Source organism: Temnothorax curvispinosus, unplaced genomic scaffold, assembly GCF_003070985.1.
Source record: "Temnothorax curvispinosus isolate PA1 unplaced genomic scaffold, ASM307098v1 QBEX01011515.1, whole genome shotgun sequence".
Classification (NCBI taxonomy): Eukaryota; Metazoa; Arthropoda; class Insecta; order Hymenoptera; family Formicidae; genus Temnothorax; species Temnothorax curvispinosus.
Window position 1 is genome coordinate 921,536 of NW_020221295.1, and position 7,056 is coordinate 928,591.

General features: G+C 37.9%; 1 long non-coding RNA gene across 1 annotated transcript; it reads left to right on the forward strand.

The window, feature by feature from the left end:
* Positions 1–3,760: 3,760 nt before the first annotated feature.
* Positions 3,761–4,957, forward strand: LOC112461524. The gene is made up of 3 exons (XR_003041569.1): positions 3,761–4,298; positions 4,485–4,555; positions 4,921–4,957. It is a non-coding gene; the product is annotated as an uncharacterized LOC112461524 (long non-coding RNA).
* Positions 4,958–7,056: the final 2,099 nt, after the last annotated feature.

Genomic DNA, 7,056 nt, shown 5'->3' on the forward strand with positions numbered 1-7,056 from the left:
GCCCGAGATGTGATTATATGGTGTCAGTGACGTATACGCGCAAGGAGGCCCGCACTTTGTACACGGCGGCGTATTATTAAGCCGACAATACGTTGGGGTTGCTGCGGCTGGCCGATGGGGTCGAAATTCGACTCCCATGCATCATAATGGAGAGACGCGTGCGGGGCCGGGCTGCCATTTAAAAAGTGCTATAATTATACGGACCCCCGCCTACTGCTTGTCGATCGCGGGAGGAAAATCGGGGTGTGCATCGAACGAGACTCGTCGCCCCCGAAAAATCACAATTTTTTGCCCGCGATTGAAGTTTGTTTTAAAATTCTCGAATACATAGCTTTTGTGTTTCAGAAGATATACAACTACAATTTAAATAACTACAATTACATTTTCTCATGCAAACGTAAATTTTTAAGCATATCTAAATAATTTAGATTTCTTACAATCAGTTTTGGAAAGAATACGTTTTCATAAGTTATATTATAATATTATTTTTTTTAATTCTTATTGCCTCATTACGTTCATTCCCCTCTAATAAAAAAGCACACGCCAAACGGAACCTGCAGTTTATAGCACCCTGCAATTATAGATTTCTCACCAACGATCGTTCCACTCATTCTTTTCAAACCGAATTAACGATTGTTAGCCTTTCACCCCTACGGTTATTCTTCGTGTACATTTCACGTCACACGATTACATCGCCGTTTTCACTTCCGCGGGTCATAATTAACGGAATGAATGCCGTTTACGAGGCTTCTGAAAACGCTACGCAACGAGAATGGAAATTCGATTGTGCCGACTTACGATGTTCATAAAATGCAAATGCCGAAATGCAGCTCGAAGTTATTCACGCATTGCGCTTAGGCGGGACAATTATCGCTAGAGACAAGAAACTCATTATCTAAAAATTGCAGCGAAAATTGTAAGAAAATCAATCGTTTCTTCGCGCTCCAAATAACGTACGATTGTAATAACGGCTGATTTATGGTTTCTTTCCTTCGCGGTCGACGATCGTTCCGATCCACTGAACGACTTTCATTCAGCGTCGCTTGAGATAACGTCACGCGATAACGTTGATACACTAAAGGATCGAATTATTGCGATTTATCGGTACGTCTTTTTATGGATAAAATGATGGAAAATTATAATAATCGGGAGAATATACGGGAATATAATTTAAAAGATAATTAACATGCGTATGCGTCTCTCTCTATTTAAGTAAAATACCGTGTAAAGTCCTTTAATTGAAACATAATAATAATTATTTCTTTATCTCATTAATATAATCAGATAATATATATTAATTATATATCTTGCAGATATTTTGCTATTAGATGTTGCATCATTATATATTGTCATAAAACACAACATCAAACATCACGCACAGGCTTGGCATACGAGAGCTAGAGAAACCGGTTAAGTCACTTAGAAGCAATGCATTTTCGTTATCGGTAATTTATTTATCTTAGGCATGCACGAACCTTGATTTGATTTAAACGAATGAATTAATTCGTTCCGTAAGAATGCGATAAATAATAAACATACTGTTTCAACCGTGCGTTTTATCAGAATATATTGGAGTATAAAAAAAATCTATATTGCATTAATCGTTTTTATCGTTGAACGTAATAAAAGAACAAATATTTTACACAGTTGACTATTTTTTCCCTTCTATTTCTGGTTTGCGCGATAATATTAATTATTCTCGTTTTCAACGTATTTTTATGTAATGTATGTATTAATTAATTGAAATCTGTGTATTAAATATCATAAAGAAGCTTTCTCTTTATCCTCCTTTTTCCATATCTCTCAAAATAAATTCAGATCGTAAATGTGTTATGAAAACGTAATTATTTCTATTATCCCTTATCGAAACTTTGATATTAAAATTTAAATTGCAGACTGCAAAAATTTAACTGAAAAACTCAATTGTTTGCAGCTATTACCGTTTCTCCGCGTCGGTGAACGTTTAAACGGTAATTTAATTAACATATGTTATACATTATCCAACCACTACATATAATCACCGATTAATTTTTATATCAATCTTTTTTTTTATCAATCGCATATAAAACTTTCTTGTACTCACATATGTTGTTCCTCGTTGTTCCTCGTTGCTCCTCTCGATCCTCGCTGTTGAAAACGATGCCATCCCGACAATAGGCTCGCACCAGACACTCACGCACACACGGCAACGGCAGTACGATAATAATTTTTTTAACGACGCTCGGACTCGAAATACATATGTCTCACATCGCGCTTTGAACTTCCCGTCGACTTGAACGTAATTTGCACACCTCCGTGCTCGGAGTACGAAAAATAACGTTCGTTATATCGAGCGACTCGCGAGACGTAAAGCCACAGTGAACTATGTATACTAAAAGATACTAGAATGTGAATTCCCGCAGCGTCTGGACCACGAAAAGAAAAAGACTTTGCTTTGCGGCCATTTTGTCTGTTTAGCAGATTGATCAATAGTATTCAATGTGTCGTGAAGTACAGTAACAAAAAAAAAACAGGTTTTTTGGCCGCATTCTCCCTCTCGTTCGTCCCGCTTTTTTCTCGAGCCGAGTTCACATTCCAGTTTAGCACATAGTTCACTGCTGAAAGCCATGTATCGCGTCGTCTTAACAAATCAGCTCGGAACGCGTGACGCGGACGGAATATTCGGCGGCCGGGCCGGCGCGTATTCGCACCTTGCGGAGCGGGTGGCGGTGGGTCGACTGGCACGCGACGCACGGCGCTCGGAGTCTGGAGATACGTCATCGCGACGTCACACGTTTTCAAGCGCGGTGACCTTGTTGTCGTTCTCACGAGGACAATCGGACGGTTAGGCAGCGGCGCGCGGTTGTCACGTTATTACTCGCTCAAAACTCGAGACGCCATAACGGGTTGCACGGAGCGAGATGCCGACGGGTCGCACGATCGAACTGTGTGAAGCTGGAGCACGGTCCGAAGTTGGCACGCTCGACTAAGTTCCGGCACGGAACTATTGGCCGGTTTTCATAGCCGGATTTTATTTCAACTCGGGTAACAGGATGACGTCTGAAGACGTCTTAATGACGTTAGAGACGTAATTAAGACGTTATTAATATGTCATTTTACGTCACTCTGCTACCTGGGAAGATCGTCTTACGTAATACCTTAAGATGCTTATACGCGATTGGTTAATAACGTGGATGCTCTGTGATTGGTTAACAAGTACTTAAAGCCGATTCAAATATAAGAACCGACTATTGAATATATACCGGCCTATGATCTGATTTTGTCGAAACGTTTCGTTGGTTCGAATAACTCCGGTACGTAGGAAGATTTGAACGAAAGCAGTATTATAATCATAAGGTAGAAGAATTATAACAACGATTATTTCACTTTGATTAGACACTTTGCCCGCAAGCTTTATTTTTCTCGATTGCGATTCGCTGGAGCGCGCATCGCGACAGACTTGTGACCATCTTCCGACGGAATTGTGGTCAGTCCGTTGACTTCTCTTGTCGGGACGTTTCGTTGGTTCGAATAGCTCGGGCACGTAGAAAGATCTGAACGAAACCAGCGCATGATTAGGTAGGAATTATAACAACGATCGTTTCACCGAGATATTCATTTTCCTTGATTTATCATTCGCTAGTCATTCGCTAGAGCGCGTCGCGCGTCGCGTCAAATTTATTGGAGTAACGTCTATCGCGCGAGCGCCGCGAGCATTCACAGCGAAGCGACGATCGCGTTCTCAATTACCGTGTTCCGCGAGTACTTATCATCAATCTTTGTTCCCGTATCTATATTTGTCTATGACATCTATGTTGTCGCGGGATAGTAATCGTTAAAACGCGGGCGTGTAACGCTCGTTACACAGAATCGGGGAAAATGCATGAAAATGCCGCTGCTGGGAGCAACAGGTTAGAATGTAGTCACGACGGGCGGCGCAATGAAGTTGGTTGATAGTGACTGCGACTTTTCGATTTCGTCACCCGCGCTTGAGATTCGTCCGTTACATTAATCTACGCCCTAAGCACGGTCGCGTCGTCATCGCCGAGCGGATCGTGGCTCTTCGTGCAACGTAATTTCGGCGTCGCGTCGTTTTCTCGCCGCGGTATAATAAAACCCGTGTCGCGTACGATTAATATCGGGAGTGCCGCGCGATCGTGGCATTGTGATGATTAGTATATACGCGCGATCGCAGTTAAATATACCTTCGCGAGTGAATATTGTGTGAGTGCTCCATGAAGGAGCAGTAATGGCGGGACAGAGGTCTGAGGGGAGGAGGAGGCCTGGGAGGCGTCGGGCGACGGCGGAGCAACCGTGAGGTGAATAATTGATTACTTATTTGTTACTGGAGTTAAGTTAGGATTAATCCCTTATTAATCTCCGCAATAGAATATTAGTATCTATATTTTGTATGATATATAATGCTGATAATGCATGTAAAATATTTTATACATATTTTTTAATGCATATGTTTAAAATATATAATAAAATATTTATACTTACAGGATGGTACGACAGGATGGTCCTTCACGGAATGAGAGAGGTTTCATGACTTTTGCGTTCGAATAAGGCTAAGGTAATATTTTTTGCAGTAAATTACTTACAGTTATTTAAATAAGTCACGGAATATCTCTTTTAATTTTTTGTACTTACTTAGGAAATATCCTGTATAATATTTGATATTTTTATATGGATGTATTATACAAAATATATTTTTATTTAAAATTTGTAGCATGATTATTTAGATTATATAAAAAGTAAATGTTTATTTAGTAAACTAAAATTTTATACCTAAGGTTTCTTCTTTTAAAAATTATGTAACTCTTTCATTATACTTAAAGAAAGCTAAACAAAAATTTAGTGCACGCAATAATTAATGTTTTACGAAAAATAATTATGTATTTTTGTCATTGCTTTAATTTGAGTATTTATATTTCACAGATTTACGTACACACAACTCCGCCGCTGCGCATCGTATTGGTGAGTGTACAATTTCTTTTAATATCGAGTTAATGGATTTTGTAAAAATTACATCTGTGTATAAGATAAGGAACATTAGAAAAGAAATGAAAGATTAAAACTTTCTGGCGATTATTTACAGAAAAAAATAATCATTCTACAGCCAAGGAAAGCACTTGCTTATTTTATTTTATTTCTTTTAAGTAATTTCTTTGTTCTTCTTACAACAAAGAATAATTTCTTACTAATAGTTTTCAAATATCTTAACACAAGTCTTTGAAAAGTTAGAATATTGTTTTGAGTAAATGTAATAGTTACAATGACTTATTACAATGATTTTATGGTAGATTTGTGGATATACAACCTTATCAAATACTTAATCCGCAAATTCACCATAAAGTCATTGTAAGTATTACATTTACTCAAAACAATATTCTGGCTTTTCAAAGACTTGTGTCAAAATATTTGAAAACTATTAGTAAGAAATTATTCTTTGTTGTAAGAAAACTTACTTAAAAGAAAAAAAATAAAATAAGTAAGTGCTTTCCTTGGCTGTAAAATAATTATTTATTTTTATGTATGTTGGCATTTGAAAATTTAATTACGATCGATTAATCGATTAAAATGCAATTTTTTCTGCGATGCCAATACAACGGCAAAACGTATTAAGCACAGTGTTTCCTAAACTGTATCTCGCTAAAGAAAATGATAAACAGTTAAAATTATGAGAAACAGTTAAAATTAAACAGTTAAAATCTTGCCAAAAATATACTCTATACATTTTTAAAATATTCATATTATCTATATGTATAATATTGCCAAAAAAAAAAGATATTTTAAAATATTCTCCACTGCAAATAGAAACGACATGCATCTGCTACTTTGCAAATAATGCAAGATTTATATTATCTTAGAGTTTTATATATTCTTTGATTTTTTGCAACAATTAATTAAATTGTGATCATGATATCTGAGATACAAAGACGAAAGTTAGAAATAAACTCGTGTCGCGGTCCATCGCGGAATTCTCACGATGAAATTTGGTCTGGGAGACACTGCGGCAGGCAGGCAGAGCGCGTGGCTCGAATGACAAACACGCGCGAGTCTCTTTGGCGCTGCAAATAAGCTGATTATCCCTCTACTGGCTCTCGTAGCACGCGACCGTTCCGTTTCATCTCTCTCGGTCGCCTCCGTGGCAGTCCAGCCCCGACGAATTCGCTTAATTATCGAACGGCGTTAATTATCGACCTCGAGCGATTTAGACCTAGCCGCGACTATTTCACAAGTCGTTGTAAAGCGAGCGGTAATTACTCGATAGCAGAACCACAATCATCGGCTGCCAGCACTAGAAACCGCGCGACACGGGCTCGGGTAAGTGCGCAACCATTCGAAACGTAAACAATCGCGATGTCGATCGGAGAGAGTGCGGACTGATAATCACAGCATTTTAATTATTACGTTCATAGCGCAAAGGATAGATCTTATCCTCGGAAATGATGCTTAATCAGTACCGCGTACAATGAAGGAATCGGATTAAATAGGGGTGTCAATAACAAGGTAATCTGTAATCATTCCCGAGTGCAATCAAAGCGTGAGATCCTTTTTTTAGAATTTTAATCTTTCGTGTGATTTAGTTTATTGGAATACATACAGTTGATATTTTACAATATATATCAGTTTTATCGAATTTAATATTATTATAAATTAAAAAACGTGGTACACTCATTGAACTTGTCATTTATATTTATTATGATTAATGGATATGCCGAACAGACTTCTTATTTTAACATCATTTTAATAATGTTTAAATCAAGATTGATTGAGAGATGATAACGGTGCACGCATGTTATATACACTCACGGTAGAATGACGAATGTGTCGATTTCAGCGTACGAATAAGAAAACAATAAATTACATTGCGCTTACCGCGCCTTATTACGAAAGCGAGCGATTTTTGTTTGCTCTCGCTCTGGAGGTGGCTAATTAATTCCCGGTTACACATTTACGAACTTGAAACGTAATAAAAAAGCCCCAGGGCGCGATACGATCTAGAAAGAGAAATTATTAGCTTCCTAGAAATTCATTAAGATCCATCGTTGCTCTTATTCGACATTTTTT